The sequence below is a fragment of the Lutjanus erythropterus genome, chromosome 3 (assembly GCF_056507025.1).
Source record: "Lutjanus erythropterus isolate fLutEry1 chromosome 3, fLutEry1.hap2, whole genome shotgun sequence".
Classification (NCBI taxonomy): domain Eukaryota; kingdom Metazoa; phylum Chordata; class Actinopteri; order Lutjaniformes; family Lutjanidae; genus Lutjanus; species Lutjanus erythropterus.
The window spans coordinates 3,930,955-3,950,848 of NC_139319.1; the positions used below are offsets into that span (position 1 = coordinate 3,930,955).

The window sequence follows — 19,894 nt, forward strand, 5'->3', positions numbered from 1 at the left end:
ACACTGGTTGGACTGTTGCACAATGTTTGTTGAGACTGAGATGTCTATATGACTGAGTCAGTTGTGTTGTGTTTGTGTTGTAATACCTATTGTGAACTTCTTAAATCTGCCCCTGACAAACACTTCCGGCTAATAATAATAATAATAATAAAAAATATATATATATATATGTTATATATTATATGTTATGTTGTAAATATGTTATTTTCTTTTGAGCCTTTCTTTATTATAAATCCTGCTGTTACTGTCCGCCGCCACACGGTGTCGCTGCTCGGCACAGACGCAGAATAAACGTCGAGCCTCTTCCTGTTGTTGTTCCTGCGGATAATCATCAGTTGGCGCGTTAAATAAACTTTGAATGATGGAGGGAAGTTAGAGAATTGACACTTAAACTATGGGAAAGGAGAAAATGAAAAACAAACAACCAGTGACTGTGGAGCGTAAATTAATGCTAACCTGCTAATGACTGAGGCTACTGACTAGCTAACGTTAGCTTAGCCGGCCGTTAGCCCTGGTTACAAATGAACTGCGCCGCTAACGGTCGCTTCGCAAGTTGGAGCTACAACCTGTGGAGTTTATCAGCTGGCAGTGTTGGACATTTCTGCGGAGAGGAAGTTCAAACATGTTTTAAGGTAAGAGAGACTGTGCTAGCGTGTCTTTACTCCTGGTTTAATGAGCTGTGAGTTTGGTATTAGTCTGTTTGCCTCTGTAATCAGCTGTTGTTAGCTTGTCAGTCCATGTAGAGTTTAGTCTAAGTGCACAACAAGACAGGTAGCTAGTGCTAAGGTTTGATTGACGTGACAGATTGGTCAGTTTGGATATAAACTGGAGATCAATAAAATTCAGCATTTAGTTATGCTTGAGCAGGAAAAAAAAAACGAAAAAACAACACCTGATTGAGAGATTAAACATTTATGTAATGTTTGCACTTCTTCTTCAGTCTGCTTTGATTTGACTTTGATTTTGCTGAGTAACTTAACTCCTGTTTGACAAGGGTTGGCCTTGACTCAGATTTTTGTTTTCAGTCAAATCAGATTTGGCCTCTTAATACAAATATTCCTTTAATATTCCATTAATTTTCAGTTCAGTGTACCACACTAAACTTGACTCGCATTTTAACACCTTACTTCATTATCTGTGATGTGAAAACAATAGATTATAACTAAATCAGGGGAAGTAAAATTGTGCATCTTTCTTTAATTCAGTTCTAAAAATCAGAGCAATGTGGAGCGTCTCTCCCTGCTTTGCAATCCTTCATGCTGTGAATGAAGGGTTTATTTCGACCAAACCAAAGCTTGCGATTGTTGGAACAGTTCAAAGACTAACCAAGATGCTTTTGGTGAGCTTTATTTTGTTTCTGTTGTGTTTGAATGAGGCTGATTATGTTAAAAATACAGTTTGGCAAAGGGAGTCTGGTGGACATGTCCGTAATTTGTGTTTCATGGTAATCTGTTTTATATCCTTAAATCCAGAGATATATGTTGTAAAGACGTAGTGGACATTAGAAGTGGGGTTGGTGTTAGGCCTACACGATATGAGGAAGTGTGCGATAACTACAGAAATGTGTAGTATGTGGTGGTTTTGTTATTAAATGCAGAGGCTGATTGAGTTAATTATCAAATACACTGATATCTGTAGAAAGGAGCTTAAGCATCAGTGTCTTTTCTCAAAGACTGGATTATTTCATCATTTTAATTAATACTAGTGAAGCAGTGACGGCTAGCAAGAAAAGAAAACCCTTTGTCTGCTCCTTAAGTAACATTTAATGGTTGGCATTTTACTTTTATTCAATAGCTGATAGTATAAAGACCGAAAGAATTGAGCCGTGGATGTTGTGATTATGAGGAGATGTCAGACCGTGAGGATGGCCCTTTTGGGAACATCTGTGAAAATGTGTCGACAGTTGTTTTGAAATAAGCTGTGATTATTTAATTAATTTAGTCTCTAAATGAAAAAATTAGTGGCTGTTTATGTTGCATTCAACTGTAGATATATTTTGCTGTCTGTGTAAAAGTTTATCAGTCTAGCATTGCGTCCAGATAACCAAACCAACCCATGAACATTGCAGTCAAAAACACCTGTAGCCTCTTCTGTGTAACAGCAGTCTGATCATGACACACAGTGCACACAATTTTTAATAAAACGTGAAATCTTTGGCTGCAGAAATTCAAGTGGATATCAGTTCATACCCAATTAAGACTTTGAACCCTAAGGCTGCAGCTAACAATTATTTTCAACATCAGTTAATCTGCCATTTTTCAGACTGATCTCTTAATTGTTTGGTTTGTCACAAGTTCCTAGAACTCAAAGTAACACCTGCAAATTGCTTGTTTTTGTCTGACCAGCAGTCCAAAGATATTTCATTTGTAGTGCTATGAAACATAGAAAATTAGCAAATGCTTTGTTAGTGAATACCTTGAATGATTAATGGATTATTTAAATTTTCTTGTAGCTCTGCTAATCAATTAATCAACTAGTCATATCACCACTAAACCCCACTGAACCCTGTGTATCGGCAGCTGGAGCAGCGTATTAATAATTCATGTCCTGTATGTGGGTGAAAGGTAAAAGTTTATTTGTGTAGCACTTTTCAGAGATGAAGGCAAGTCAAAGCACTTCAGACAAAGATTAAAACACTATTTAAAAGGAAAATCGGACATTTAAAAAAGTAGGTTAACTGTGTTAAGGTGGTTCACCCTCCACCGCTCCTCCATCAGTCCTATATCGGAGCTTGTTAGGAGCCGCCGTCCTCGGTGTGTCGCAGCTAAACGCAGCTCAGACAGGCCTGGGGAGACGACCGCATGGGGCTGGCGCTGAGTCTTAATTGAATGGAGCTGATGCGGTTCCATTAATCAGTAATGGGGAGCCTTGCTGGGCCCAGCCACCACACACCACAGCAGGAGGGGTTTCTGATGGGGCCTCTGACATTTTCACAGCAGTCAGTGTATATTTGAAAAACAGAGAGCGAGGAAGGAGATGTGTTCATGTCTCAAGAGTAAAGGTTGGAATGAGGAGAATATTTTACATAAAATGTTTCTACTTGTACATTTCTTCAGTGCACATTTCTGTCATGCACTCTGCTGGAGGACACAATGGGAGCCATTAAAGCTTGTTATCACAAGGTTGCTACTCCTGCACTTTTGCTCCATCATTTCACACTGGAAAAAATGGCAGCAGCAGGCAGTTAATGGCTAGTATAATGTGAGAAATGAAATATTTGCCTCTTCTCCGCAGTGTCCTCTCATGTCTGAAACAATTAGTTGATTAATTGATTATTTGATCAACATAAAATCAAGCAATTTTACAATTTTTATAATTGGGTGAGGGTTAAGCAGTGGCATATTGTTGGTGGGGGGGCACCAGCTGTAGTCGCCGCCGCCTCCCACTGTCGCTCTCAGTAACCTTCAACCGTCTCACTCAGACAGACACAGACAGAATCCAGTGTTTTGATGATTAGATGCCGGGTTGTGTTGTGATGTGGGGGTGTGCGGGGGTATTTATTTGTGCCTAGAACATAATAGCTGTGAAAAAAATCAGGAAATAATGTTTTTTTTTTTACTCTTTTCATTGGCTTTCCTGCTTCCAAAAGTCCCTTTTCCCATTCAGTCACTACTGTGCACGACCACAGCTAAGAGAGAGTTTTCTTGGCTTCATGTAACTGGTCAGTCTTAATAAGTAAATAATAAATGTGACATGGAGACCTAACCTTAGTTCAGTGACCAGCAGCAACAGCTTTTTTTTAATTTTCTCTTCCTCATTAAGGGCATAAAATTTTTGATTTTTATTAAAAGATAAATATGGCAAAGCTGTAACATGACAACAGATTTAGAAAATGAGTCAAGTGACAAGAAGATGACGGCGCTGTGAGTCAGAGAAAGTGCATCTGGAAACGGTGTATTGATACTGCGATAAATAAGTATTGAAAGCATTACAGATATTCAGTATCAGTATTTATAGATATATCTATATTTTTGTCAATACTACATATAATACAACCATTTTCCCCCTGGAGAAATTAGAAATTAAAGTGATTGTGCAGTATTTTTGACATGGAAATCTGCAAATGAGTCTAATCAGCCTTAAGGATTTTATTGTGAAAGTCTGTATCAACATCCTGCTCAACAATGAGACATTATCATGTGATCTGACAGCCATTATAGGCTGTCTTATAGCTGAAATGGAAGACATAAAGGCAAAAATGGCTAGTGGAGGATACTAAATTGTGGACAATATGTTGTCGAAGGCCAAGTCAGACGTTTGGGAGAAAACTGGGTGTGTTCAGGGACGGTGAGGAGAATATTTCTAGTGACTTTGCTACTTGGAAAAAGTGCCAAAACGTATTAGCTTTTGACAGCTGCAAGCTAAGCTCGTCATTTCTACTGAAACACACCAACAGCTGCAGGAGCACAGGTGCTAAATATTGAAAAAAAATATATATTGAAAAGAATCAATAATGCTACTAGTGATTGCATTAATGAATACATACTAATTTGTGAGAATGAGCAGACAGCAGAGGAGAGAACATGATTTGTAAGATACTCAAGTTAATAACAACTATGCCCATTACTGTAAGTGCAACGCAACCCTCACAAGTAAAAAAAAATCCAAAAGAATAATTTATCAAAACTCCTTTTGAACAAGCATACAATTACAGTAATGTTATCTTTTCAATTTCAGCTGCTTTGCCTGGAGTCTCTCATCCACTGCTGGCATGTTTTAGCTACAAAGCACTCATTGTGATTTTTTATATTGTGATTTATTATATATTTTTTTTTATAAACAAGCTAAAACAAAAGCTGGCAATATGTATCTGAACTGTTTTGCCTTCTTTGTCTTTCTTTGTCTTCCCTGCTTTCTGAGGCTGCAGCCTTCACTCTTTTTTTTAACTTCACTCAGTGTTTAATGTCGTTAATGTCAGGAATATTATTTATCATATTTAAAATTTCAGTTTGTTTACAGAGAAATACCAGAGTGACTCTGCTTTTGTAAACATTGCTGTTGCTGCTCTAGAAACATTTTTAAATACAAATTCTAATCCTGTCGTAAATGTAGGCTTATTCAAAATGTAAGGATATGTGGTTTTTTTTAGGTAAAAAGAGTAGGCTGTCAATAAACTACTGGACTGATAAGGAGTATTGATAAGAGTAGTATTATTGATGCCCATCTCTAGTTCCTACTCTTCTTAGCAAACCTCAGTATAAAGAACATTCTGGTAGCAGCTTGACATCTTTATCCAGAGCTGACCATCGCTTTGTAATAACAGTTGGCAGGTTGTATCAGCAATTGCCTACTTTTTTGTATTCATAAAACATGGTGTATCCCTGTCCTTTGTTAGGTCCCAAGTACATCTTACTTATATATACATACATATATATTATCATATAAATTATATTATCAAAATTGGTTAGAAAATTAATCTCCTAATTAATTAACATTAATTAACAAATTAATCTCCTAGTGAAGCCAGTTTGCTCTTATGTCTTATACATTCTGTATGTTTAATGCTTTGCCCCTCTGTTTATCTGTGACCTATCTGACCTATCAAATCTGTGACCTGCTGTGGACTAATTGATTAATCGACTAATTGTTTTAGCTGTAATCTGTAAATGGTCCTCAACTTCAGGCCTTGAGTCTGCTGAAGTGTTCTTGAGCTCAATATTATCACTCAGTATAATTACTGTATTGACTTTGATATGTTTTAATCATATAGTGATATCATTTTAACAACATTCTGTTGACTAAGAGATTGATTCCAAGCTGAACTAAGCTGTAATTAGAAACAAAAAAGATTTAGGCTAATGGAAGGTTTTGTTATTCAGAACTGAAGAGTTTTGTCTGATGTAAAGCATAACCAGGGTCCAACTTTGAGTTTTTTTCCTACTTGCTCTGCATAGGAGGTTCTTTTTCTGGCTGTGCGATGCATACTTAACACTTAACTTATTTTATTTAATCCATTGCTTGTAGACTGTATAAAGTTGTATTTCTCCATTTAAAATGGAAAATAAGTGTGAGAACGTGCAGTACAAATTTTATTGCACTGAACTTTGATTTCATCATTTTACATGTAAGTTTTGCCTGTATTTGCTATGGCCTGAGATAAATTAATATCAGATGCGTTATTATTATTATTATTATTGATATCATGACCCTTAAACCATTTTGTCAAGATAATACAGAAAGATGCTCAATAACTAAACAGAATTAGTGGAAAACATGGCTTCTGTCAGACAAAACTTCAAGAACTAATTTGTGGTGTGACGATTCAGACTGCAGAGATTGATTTGTTAAAAACCAAACACATATGAAAGTTGCTCAAATCAGAAAAAAATAATCATTTTCAGCCATGAAGGAAAAGAAATGAAAGATATTAGTCACGTGTTACGGCACACAAAACCATGGTTTGGTATGTGCCTTGTTTTTGGGGTCATGGCTCAGCATGTTTTTAGTAAAACAGTAATTAAACAAGAAATGCAGAAGCTCAGGTTTTTGTCATTTATTTATAAAACAGTCTGCAACAAGTTAAAGGGTGGCTAATTGTTCAAAATTTGTACAGTGAAAAATAACATTGCTGAGGTGCTTTAATCATAATTTTCAGGCTATTTAGTGCAACGAAATGCCTTAAATATAAAATTTTAATCCTTCCAAAGGACTCTATATGCAGACTAAAGGTGAAGAGTACAATGACCCAGGCTTCAGTTAAAGTATTATTATTCAGATTTTTGTGCCTGTTTTCCATTTCTTTTCCATAATTTTAAACATCCAATTCCCTATGCACTGTAAAATAGACTAAAAATGAATGCACGGTGCAAATACACACATATAGACGCTGTGGTGAAAAGCCATTTCAATATATGTTTAATAAAGAAAAGACTCGATGAAAAAAAATGAGGTTAGACCTCCTGAAGAGAGCGGAACCTCCAAATATTCAAGATCTCTGTACTCAAATTCAGTCAGACACAGACCATGAGCAGCCATATATGTGCAAATGAGCAAAGTATGAAACCACACACACACGCACACACACACACACACACACACACACACACACACACATACAGTATCTAAAGAGGGAGTCCTCTTGGAGCCTTAGGCACAGTGTGAGAAATAAATATTTGATAGGAGGATGACCTACTTCCTGTGCCCTGAAAAGTTATTTGTCTTTTTCTGCCTCCATCCGCCGCAGAGGCCTCTTTCCTCAGGCCCTGCAGCACAGAGTGAAAGAGAGAGAGAGACACTTATGTAAAAAGAAAGAGACAAGAGAGAGGGAGAGGAGCAGATACAGAAAGACAAAGAGTTGGCGAGCAGAGTGAGAGGTGATCTGGAGAGAGAATAACCGTTCGATTGGAGTTTTAGTTCCTCAGAGGCTGAGATAGTCCGCTGGTAGAAATTATCTCATCGGTTGAATTACACCTTTAAGCACCAGGACTACAGGCTAAACAACACTGACGTGCAGCCCACTGACACAAGTAAAGAGAAGAGCTGTCCCAAAAAACACTTTTAGAGCTTTAGTTAGAATTGACAGAGAATATACAAAGCTTGGCCAGGCCTCTGGTATATGAGATGACTTGTGGTCATTGTTTACTTTGCTATTATTGTAATTATGAGTCTAATGAACAATGAGATCAGTGGGGGAGACATCAGCCACTATCTATTCCATCCATGCTTCCAAAGGCTCAAAAGTCAACTTAACAAGTGAGCGAGTGTTGAGCAGTCGTGCTTGGCACAGCCCCTTGCTTGCATGACTGCATTTGTGCATGTGGAGCAGAAACAGTCCCAAAGATTAGTATCTGGGCCAATCAGGTTTGGCCAATGGACGATGGCCACTGAGCCCTCTACCATCGTAACATTGTGATTTGCTGTAAGACAGTTTGTTGGTGAAGTTCTGTTTTTGACACGTGGGAGAGAAAACTAAAAGAATCTGTTGCTGCTGACGTTGTTGTTAACTTTGAGGTTAACCCCCTGGGGTCTTGAGGAATTGTAGCATTTATTGAACAGGAATAACCTAAACTGTGCACCTACTGCACTTCTACTTTCATAACTACAATGTCACACATGCTGTCCCTCTGTCTCTCAAGGGTACACTGTCTTAGCACAAAGCACTGAGTTATTCCTTAAAGGAGTTTGCTACTTGTAAAACACAGTTTAGTTTAAAAAACAGCTATAAATTTCAGAGTGATTTGGTTTCTTAAGCTGATCATGTCACATCAATTTCAGGAGATGCATTTTCCCAATTCAATTTCTGTATCTAGATCAAGTAGCACATGACAAATAGACAGTGACAGACAGAAATAATCAATGATCAATTCTTAGATGCACTGTGGAAATTTAAACCTCAATTCTCAACATTATGACATGACTCATATGTTTATGTTTACCTCATGGGTTTTGGTAAGTATCAATAGTATCACATCATAATCCTCTGAATTGAAAGTGAATTGAATCGTGAGGTGTCAAAGATTCCCACCCATAGTCAGAAGTGTAATCAACATTTAAGTAAATTAAAGTATCAGATACCCAATATTAAAGGACTCTGATCAGGACTGGGCTCTAATATATGGAGGCAGAGCTACTCAACTAGTGATCATTGCTTATTCTGTATTTCCTGGAAAAATCCAGAAACATGTTTCAGCTTCTCTAAGGGGCCATTTATAGAAACTACATTGTCTGACTGTGGCTAATGGAGCACAAGTTAGCGTAAACAGGCTGGGTACTGAGCTTCAGTGCTTGTCTGTACTACACCTTTTGAAAAAATAATGTCTGATGAATACTGAGAATCGAAAAGAGCAGAAAGCTGACATTAAATCTCATAGACTTGTTTACCTCATCTTTGCTATCAGCTGTTTCCTGTTTAAATCAGAGTTTTGCCAATTTTAGACTGAAATTTATTTATTTATTTTGAAAGCCTATTTGTTACTAGAGTTGTCCAGAAAGATGATTCCAGATAGTGGCACCATACCCAAGGCTTTTTTGAATGTGCCACATCCAGGAGATGTAGGTCCCACCTCTCAAAATTAAGGGCCTTTTCTGCTAACCTCATGTGGCCTTCAGGGGCCATTGCAGAAGCACACCTGTTATGTTAAATATGACCAGTTTGCTAATTCCTGTTCTGAAATGGCCATGAAAGTTTCGTATTTCCTTATAAAACTGTCACAACCGAGACACGGAGCAATGTGATTCTAGCTGCTACACAGCCCAGTTCAGGTGCAGGTCAGGTACGGCTGCCCTCGATGCCCTACATTTTGGTGGCGATGCCCAAATAAATTTGAATTTATAAAAGGTCATAGTGGTTCTGCCCTAAAAATTAGGGATGCATTGATGTCGATACCAGCATCGAGTATTGGTTTGATACTGTCCTCATGTACTCTTACTCAAAACTCCTGCAATAGCCAGAGACACTTGCTGTCCTCCACGTCATCCACTAATGACCGCAGTGACTTTGGAAACTTTTAAGTCCATGTAAAACTGAAACAACTTCACAGAGTGCACCTGTAGACTGCAGCTAGCTGCTGTCCAATAAGTCCCGGCGGACATAAACTAGATGAATGCCTCGACTAATTAATCCGAAGAAAAAACACAGCTGCCACCAGTGTGCAACCGTCTTTTCTTGGAAGTAGTAGTGTGGTAGGGTAAACGAAACTGTTGCACACATGGCACCACACTCATACCTGTCCCCCTAAACAATGACAGGTAGGAACTAATTAGCTCTTAGACAAGAGGGACATGAAGAAGAAACTTAAATACTACATATGTAAATGTGTGATTAAAATACTAGTTAAAGCGCTGTAAATGATAATGAAATAAATATTGTATATAACACCATTTGTAACAGTAAATTCTATAAATTCTTAAGTTTACAAGTCCATAATAATGTTGTGTAATTATTATACTGAAATATATCATGTACACAGCAAACTGCACAGTTTAATAAGGAACAAAAAAATCATCTGATAAAAATAAAACATGCCTTTAAAGTTATTGTAAGAACTGTAATAGAATTATTAAGTACTCCTATCAGTACTCAGTATCAGCAAGTACCCAAATGTAAGTACTTGTATTTGTAGTTTGAAAAAGACTGGTTTCGGTGCATCCCTACTAAAAATGACTCCATTCCAGGCCTGCCATTGTCAGTACAGTCAGTTTAGTTCTGTCCATTATGCTTTCAATATCAACCATTTGCTCTGGGTCAAAAGGTCATAACAAAACAGTAACTTCATAAAATATAAAAGATGTTGTTAAATTAATAACCCAACAGTGTGTGATTTACACACCCTGAACCACCTGCAACATTAAAATACTGCCTTTGTGTTAATGCGTTAATAATTTATCACTCTGAATGGGTCCATGCTTCAGGATCAAGGTCTTTAACTTGTATTTACTTAAGTTAACTGTTGTTTTAATGTTGTTGTAATGCTACATAATCAGTGAATTTGAGGCAGTTAAATAACCAGGACAAGGTTTTCTTTCTCCAGTAAGCTGATTTCTTATATGTCATGCAAACTAGAAACCTGGTTTCTGTAATTGGAGAAGGTGATTGGAGAAACCAGATAACCTCAGGCAGGAGTGTCCCAGGGTATTAGTCTTTGATTTTTCACTTTTTTTTTTTTTTAGTAAACAGGAATGTTGCAATAAACATTAAAGTGGAACCAAGCTCAATAGATGGTCTAATAAAGTGATAAAGTCTATTAGCTCAAAAAGGGGTATTTAGTGTTAACTTTCTCTCTAGGTGCATGTAAATGCACAAATTGATGGGTGTGTCCTGGACACTATGCTGTTGGCATTGCCTCGGGCTAAATTGCTGCTGTAATTCATTGTTGTTACAGGCAGTATCACTCTCCGAGCTTCCCAAATGTTTTTGTGATGTTTGGCTCCAATGTGGTAGGACTGTTATCAATTTTTGTAGACTAAAAAATGCTAAATTCTACCGACAACTTTTTGGCTTTGGACCACCAGACTTGGTTCCGTAATTCATCAGAAGTCTCAGCATCATCTGTATCCTCATTCTGAGATTAAAATCACCAATTTCACAACATATTAGGGATCAAATAACAAAATATTGCAAGCTTTCCTTACTAGCTTTAGCTTGTTACACGCTTGTTTGCTAATAGTTTATTTGAAGAGTTGAGCCTCAGTGATTGACAGCGCCAGTTAAGAACATAGACTAACTTGTCAGAGTTGACTTAACTGCATCAGTTTTGCAAAAATTTTCTCAGAGGTGTTTGTGATAGCCTACTAACCATTTGTGAACTCCTGACTGATTCTATGTAGGAACTCAGCCTGCCATCTTCTCTCTCTGGAGAAAAGCCAACAACAATCGTACCTCACGTGCCTGATCATGTTTTAATTCAGTATTCATGGAGAGGAGGCGGCGCTCACAGATGGGTCAAAATATTTGTGAGACAGAGAGAGAGAGGGATGGCTGAGCAAATCAATGCACTGCACACAGCTCTACAAATGAAATAAGATTTTACCCATTTTAAGTAGTAAAAAAAAGAAAGAAAATCAATATGTGGCGATCAATGTTGAGATTGTGGTGAACTGCCAGAAGCCAATCAATATATCAGGAACACTGAAAAATGAATGGTAAAATTAGTCTTGCAGTGCCAACAAGAGCCACAGAAAACAGGCCAAGTTTGGAGATCAAGATCAGAAAGTAGACTTGCACCAATTAATCGGCAATACTCGGAATCGGGACGGTTTTCACGTGACTGGCCTTGACCGGTGACCGGCCGGTCAGCGTCACAAATCCGGTTCTGTGCCCGTCATTGTCACACACATGTTCTGCACGATGGTCACGTCATGCGCGCAGCAGACAAACTGACCGTGACGTCAACACAGCGCTGATAACAGCTACACACTCTGACACACGTCTGCTTGAAGCTGGTGTCAGAGACAGATTCCAAGAACAGGATAAAGAGAAGACAGACAGTCTACATGGAGACAGAGCAGCTGACAATGTTGCAAAACAGCCGTAAACTCTCTCGCACTTCAGGCTAATGCTAGCAAGCTAGCAGCAGACTGCTGTTCACAGAGGGACAGTTAAAATCTCACCTCCTGTTCTGGCTGAAGAATAAACAACCTGTGTTGATGTGTGTCCTCAAACATTTTCTCATCCAGACTCCTTTAACTTCTGTGTTTGTTTTTCTCACGGCAAAGTTTTACTTCAAACTGTTGCACCGCATTAGTCTCCGGTTTGTTTACATCCGCTTCCACAAAAGATCATGTGAAATCGCGTCCCACGAAATCCTGTGAGATGATCTTGCGAGATCACGTTCACCCAATTCATAATCTTAATATAAAATTATAATAAGGCCTGGTTGTAATCTGGATGATTTTGGAGAAAGTATTAAATGAATATTTAATAGTCAGTGTCTTATTATGAACATATTTACAAGAAAAGTTGCAAAAATGTTTGTGAATGCTGTCAATTACAGTTCTTAGAAAGACTGAAAATTGGAACCGACCAAAATCGGAATCGGTAGGTCAGACCCCTCAAAAATCGGAAATCGGAATCGGCTAAGAAAGTTGAAATCGGTGCAAGTCTATCAGAAAGTCACAGACAAAACAACCAGACAAAACGGAGTGTGACAATGTATGTACAATTTTGCAACCATTTTTTTTTCACATTGAATGGAGACTCTTAAGTCAGATGGTCATAGCAAAGCAAAAATGTCAACATATGAAGTATATTGTAAATGAATTTACCCAATATGGAGGGTATAAACAGTATAGAGTACACATACATCGTCATCAGCCTGTGCCAGCTTAATTGCCTCAATAACGTAAGAGCCCATCATGCTTTGTTTGGAAATGAAGCGCTGCAGAGTCGAGCTAGTGTGTTTGTGTAAAACAGTGGTTGAGGCTGTGGACAGAGCAGATTAAAATATTTCATTAGCGTTTTTTCCATCTCCAACTTAGTTGGTTCACAGTCTGCACTACAGCCTCACGTCTGACTTTGCTCCGTGAGTGAGAGTGTATGTGGAGGAGCTGCCCCGACACAGAAAGCAGGGCAGCACTGCTGCGTGATAATAAATTACACCAAAATGTTAAAGGAACGGATAACAGCAGAGCTTTATTGGACTTCTATGTGGCAAATTAATCTTAACAGCTTTGGTTTTAGCCTGTTTGTAACAATTCACAACAATGTATATGAGAAAGAGGAGAAGGAATCGGTACAAAGACAGGTGTATCTTGCTTTATATGAACATGTTTCGGGTGTGAAAAGTCAGACAACGAGCAGAAAATGATCATCTGCACATGATATTGGACCACAGTGGTATAAGGGGTAGTAATACCTGATATACCTTATTGTTCCAATTTTGCAGATTAAATGGTCATAAAATACCTCTGTACTGTGTGAAATATGTCCTGGTCATACAGTTAAGAGTACAGTAATTAATGACCTGCAGATGACATGTCAGTGCTCTAAACCTTCAGAAGCATGTATGTTGAAATTTTAATAAAAATGTAAAAATGTTCTGTGATATATATACCGTTACCTTCTGTGCTCCGAATTATACCCTGATATAAATTTTAGGCCATGCCACCCAGTCCTAACCAAATGGTATGTCATGTAAACTTTTACATATAAAAATGCATCATTAATTTAACACTTTGAAAGAGTAAGATTTTCATATTGAAGGTTTTTTTTCTTGGTTAATTTTTGTGTGCAAGACTTGAACTTATAAAGGAGTATTTTTGTGGAGTGGAGTCTGTTTAGTGAGAGGGATGCTGTCTTATTTCCTGGTTGTTCCCTCAGAGGGGCAGCACTTAACCTCTGAGGACCTTTTGCTTATCTAGGCTGTTCACCCAAGGAGGGGAGGGGTCAGAGGTCAACCGTGTGCCTTCAGTTAGGACTAGATGTATGTCTGTCTCTGGAGAAACTCAGACACCTGTAACTTTAATGTCCTCAACATAGTAGCACCAGTTAGTCACACGTATGAGAACAAATCAAGACAAAAGAGACTGACATTTTATTTTCACAACAAAATTTATTAGAAGAATAGTGGTTTTGAAAAGAAGGTTCTAGCATCCAGTGAATACTACCTTACACAACGTTACAGCTGAAATGTGTGGCAAAAATGGCAATTTTCTTTTTTACCAAATTGAATATAACATAACCAGTAAAATATTTTACACATGCACAAAGACAGATCTAATCAGCGTCGCCTGACGTTCAATGCAAAATGAAGTTTAAAAAAAAAAAGACTGTAGGAAATCAAATCATCATCTTTCATTTTTTTTTGTCAAAAAAATCACAGACATTATGAGACAATTTATTATTCATCAGCCCAATCAGAAAATCAGATTTTGCATTCAAAACAGGGAGAGAGAAAGAGAAAATAAAATAGTGCAGTCAATCAAACTAAAACCAATTATTGTGATCCTTGTTAAGTGCTCATTTACATGGACATCGATAATATAAGCCTAGAAGAATAAAAGTCCAACTCACAAGGTACAAAATAAGAACGAAAACAAAAAAAAATATTGTACATAAATAAAACTACAATATGAGAAAAATATTTTTTAAATTATACAATTTTTTTGTCAAACTGTAAACAGTAGATATTGAAAAAATGAGGTCCATTGGGGTATTTGGAGAACCTGTGTGTGTGTGTGTGTGTGTGTATGTGTATGTGTGTGTGTGTGTGTGTGTGTGTGTGTGTCTGTGTTTTTATGTGTTTGTGAGAGGTACAGTCCAGGTGGGACCAAATTGTGAAAGGGGGCTTGGGCGTCCTGAGCATCGGCACAGCGCCCCCTAGGGCCCGCTGGACTGAAGGAATGAGGTATATCGTCAAACCCAAAAACAAAATCTCAGTGGAAAAGAGGAAAAAGCCCAGCAGGCCCTGCAGTGGGGCGTCCAGCCACCCGTTAAGAACCGAGGTGAGATTACGAAACGTTAGAAACCTCAGCAGGACAGAAATCAAGACCGAAGAAAAGAAGAGGTTTGTTGTTCTACCCAAACTAGAGTCCAAACCCCTGGACAACACTTCTGCATCTACCCAAATATCACAAGCCGTTTCCAACCCAATCAGAGCTATCTCTATCACAACAAAATCAGTTTACTACCAAAGCCAACATCAGGAATGTAGAAAGTAATCTTAAGAGTTCTTACAACATGAAATACAACTTATTTTATAAGAGTCTTCACACAGTTCTCACCAAACGTCACTGATTGTTGTAAGAGGTACAAAATTTAGGCAAAATTCAAAATACACTCCTGTCCTTCCAGACCAGGCCAATAAATAACTTTCTTCATGACTAGTTCTTAGTGAAAATCTGATTCTAAAGTCTACGGGAGACTTCCAAACTCATGGCATCGGCCTAGCTGTGTGCAGCAACATAAACACTTAATGACGTACAGCAGAGGTTTCGACCAATCACAGCAGAGAAGAGTGGCTGTGTAAAAAGTCAGCGAACAAATAAGAACAATTTCACCGAAAACTGCAAGACAGACCTTTCTCTTTCTTGCCTTGTTCCTTCACAGTTCTACAGTTCTGTAAGTTCCGCCATTTTCCTAGTTTAAGTAGCAGTGAGTGAGGCTTGATTAGTTTTCCCTGAAGCTTAAGAAGAACTGAAGGCAGATCTGTCACATTCTTCTGTTGTGTGTAACTCCATTGGCGGTGGAGAGAAAAAACTTAGTCAAGTTAGCACTTAAACCAGACGGATACCTGAACATGGCGTACTGTAACTGCAGCGCTCTCAGTTTTTTTGAACCAACATACTGTACGTAGGATTGTGGAGGCTTAAAACACAATTTAAAAGCCAATCCACTGTTTTGTGCCCTTGTATGAAATGTTTGTTTTAAGAGGTTAGCTTGGTGTAAGTCATCGTTACGTTGGTGCTTTGTAGCCACACAATACCAGACGGTTGCGTCGATGCTAAAAGCCATGGCACCTGACACGAGTCAGGAGAGAACAGAGTGCGTGACTCAGCAGTCCTGAACTGAGAAGAAGATTGACATTCATAAGATATTAAAACTATCCAGAGATTAAAAAAAAAAAAAAAAAACAGAGAAGAGACAGCTAAAATGATAGAAAAATAAGTAATTCCATGAGTAGAACACAAAGTTTAACAAAACTCTGAGGGCGAGAAAAACTGCTTCTGTTCATTTAAGATTTTGGCGATAATTTTCGTCTTCATAGAAACAGGCTATTGAAACTAAATTATAGTCTAGGTTGATCACTGCTAGGCCTCGGTGTAGATGAAGTACCTGAATAAGAGTGAGAGCAGTGTTGTCGAGGGTCCCTGAGGGTGTCTGGGTAATGTAATTTGGGTCTGTAAGGCGCCCAGAGAGAGGCATCTTTTCCTACAGACAACCAGGATACGTTCAGAGAATGCAATTTTTCAAACTTGTACACTGTTCCATTGAGTTACCATAAGAGCAAAGGTAGATTAATGTTTCTTAAAAACAGCTCTGAATTTAAAATATGGTTGAAGAACAACTAAGGAAAAATAAAAAGAGCAAGCTTTTCACATTATTCGTACACAGCCACACAGATTCACACTCATACACACTTTTTTTTGTTACTTTACACAAGGAAAAAAATGATTGCAAAAGAGCTTTAGCCAAAAACCACTACGAAAGCTGTTGCAGTGACAAACAAACACCTTAGGTGCTTCTTCTTCTCAGGAAAGGGATTTTTTTTCTTAGGGGCAATATTTCATATTCAAAACATCAGAATCTGTCCTGCGGACAACATCCAAAAAAAAGCGCTTTTGGATTAACCAGCCTCTTCGAACAAAAGGACTGATACAGGGGTATGTACACCAGCATGCAAAAATATCGAGAGGGTCAACGTTCACGAAACCGTCCGTCCGTCGCTCCCAGCGAAAGCTTAAGGGAGATGCGTTTTCTAACGACTTCACTGTCTGTTACAGGATCATCACCCCCTCCACTTCCTTCATTTAAAACAGTCTTGACTTTTCTAGACATAAAAACACACAAACCGTTCCTCCTCAGTGCCTTCAATATACAGTTCCACCTCACCTGTGAAAAAGACAGGTGAGGGTTGATGGGTAAAGCAGTTCTATATACAACTGTCCTGAAGACACCCCACCCCCCGCAACCCTTCATCCCCCCCCGTGTGACTCACGTCCAAGTCATCTTCATAAATATACTGTCTTTACAGTGTCCGCTTCAGAAAAAAAGCCTCCCGCCCCCCCCTCCCCCCATTTTCACATAATCAGGCTTGAAAAGACTACAACTACACTAGATCCTACTTCCACTACTTCTTCTGTTAACAAAAAACTCAAGTCGCCCTGCCCCTTTGCCCTATGCTACATCATGGGGAAATAACAAGCAAGAACAGAGTAAGAAAACGAACACCAAAAGCAACAGAGTGGGGGTGATTTTACCTAACATACTGCACTGGACTTCTGTATTGTTTCCCTGAATCATTACTGGAAAAGGCTCATCCTCTTCCTTTTCAAGATAAAAGTATATGACATTAGAGATTTGTATATACATATGCATTTGTGTTTGTGTCTGTGTGGGGCTTGTATAGGTATATCTATGTGCACATATAGAGTATTTCTTATTCTTAAATATGTATAGTTAAATTAGAGGTTAGTTGTGTTTGCGTTTTTTTTTTTACATTCAGTTTTTAACAACGATAAAGAGTAGATAACTAGATAAAGAGGTATGCAAAAGGAACAACATGGGGACTGTGTGGTTTCAAGTGTTCCACGTATTGGTCTTCATTCTTTCAGCAAACCCACTTTTAAAAACAAGAGGGGGGAAGATTTTTTTTGTTTTGATGAAATCCCATCTTTTGCAGGGACTATTGTGGATTTTGTCAGAGCTCTGCAATCAAATTGTCTCGAAAGCAACCTCCTTTCCATCCTTTACTCGAGGAAAGCAAGGTGGGCTGCGAAAGGTTTGAGACCAAGAATGTTCACAAATCAAAAGACAGAACACACATGAGGATGTGAAACCAAAAGCGGTATAAAAAGCTATGGAACCTCCACTGGGCGCTACGCACTGCATGGCGAAAGAAGCAAGAGGGGGAAAACAAAAGACAAAGGATGGCAAGTGAAAGTGCCCAGGAGATGAATGTTGATGGACAGGATCTGACAATATGTGGAGGTTGTCAAGGTTACATGGATTTCTTTTCTGAGGTATTCTGTGTTGTAAGTTTTTTTTTCTTCTTCTTCTTTACATTTTTGCACACCAAGAAACACCAAGATGGAAAACATTATCAAAGACTGAAAGAAAGAACAAACACTCAGCGTTACTTTCCCGAACGCGGTTTCAGTCAAAGCGCCCGTTTTTTTTTTTTTCTGGTTTTGTCTTTTTACGAGCAGCTTTTCTTAATCTAGACATTCGGGAAGGCAACAGTCCAAGTCTTTTGAGTTAGATCTCCAGAGGACCAACAAGGTGGACTGTTAAGTGAGCTCCGCATGAGCCTCCCCTGCTAAGAGTTATTCATATTTACAATCCTTGCTGTTTATAAAGCACTGAAAAAGTATTTGGCTGAAAATAATGTACAGAATCAGTCAAAAATAATAATAAAAAAAAAGGCTTTTCAAAGACCCTTTTTAAGTGATGATGTTCTGGCTTTCACAAGTCAACTTCAGCCAGATGAGTTTGAGGTGTTCCACAAAGGAGTTTCTGAATAGTTTCTGTTATGGCAGTGGGAATCATCTGCATGACATTTAATCTTCTGTACTGCCAAACTTCCTGGCTGAGGACTGAACTCCGATATCCGCTCACCGAGTGCCGGTCTGTCTGACCTGACTATCGATCGTGCTCAGGAGCCAGTGTCGCTCCTCAGCTCGACTATAAATACACTGGCTGGTGTGGTTATCTGCATGTAGTGTAGACTTCACAACTGATAGGTAACAGAGAAGGTACGTGGTCGTCAAAGACACCAAAGATCAAATGCAGAAGACGACAAAACTTGAAAGACGGCAAAAAAGAAGCTACAAGAGGATCACAGCAATGCACTGGCAATTTAAACAAAACACAACCCCGCTCATTAGCTGATTTTTTTTTCTCATTTTTCCATTTTTAAACCCAGAAACTAAAAAAATTAAGCCTGAGCCCGTTATCCTGAAACATCAAAACAAGAGATCAGAGACATCATACAACATTAACGGCTAAACCTTTAAAATATTGAGTCTCTTTTGTGGAGAGTTCATAAAATTTTCACCATGGCTGAAATATTAACCGACTGCCAAACATACTGTATGGATGTCGTATGTTAGTGTGTTTTTTATAGAAACAGTTAGCAATATTGCAGAAGATAATGACCACCCTTGTTAAAAGAACCTCAAGTCCTGTCTTAAAAAAATCTAAATCTGCAAGTTCCTCATCAGAGGAGAGTGTGGCAAAGCCTCTGTGAAAAGATAAAAAAAACAACAACAAAAAAAGAAAGTTAGAGGGAAGACCGTGCTCGGAGGCCTCTGGGCTGTGTTTACAATCCCAAGAGGCGGCAGTGAGGTTTATGAAAAGGCCTGATCAAGAGGTGAAGGACCTGGGGCTGCCCAGGAACACCCCATCTCTCCTGGGATAAACGAGGGTCTGTCAGCCCCATGGCGCTCACGCTCCAGTGACCAAGGATGCTGAAAGGATGACAAATAGTTGGGGGGCGAAGGTGAAGGGAAGGGAAAGGAAAGGGTTTATGACTTTTCATCAAAGAAAGTGACAATAAAATCAAACAACGTTTACAGGGGTGTGGAAGGGGATGCGTGGCCCTACCCAACCACCGATGGCAGTGCAGCAGCATCACGGTGCATTTCTAGAAACTGCATACTTTTGAGTGACAGGACAATCAAGATCTGACACATTTCTGAGAGGAAAAACAAGAACAGGAGATCACAATGCTCAGCAAACAATCAGAGGACCGCTAGTTGGTGACCTGACAAATCATCCAGCTAAGTCCGTGCTGCGTTT

At 38.7% G+C, this 19,894-nt stretch overlaps 1 long non-coding RNA gene across 1 annotated transcript in view; it reads left to right on the forward strand.

Annotated features, from left to right (window-relative positions):
• Positions 1-329: 329 nt before the first annotated feature.
• Positions 330-19,894, forward strand: part of LOC146329463 (uncharacterized) — a 59,898-nt gene continuing 40,333 nt past the window's right edge. The window contains exon 1 of the long non-coding RNA XR_014769819.1: positions 330-632. This is a non-coding gene — a long non-coding RNA (uncharacterized LOC146329463). The remainder of the gene's footprint in view (positions 633-19,894) is intronic.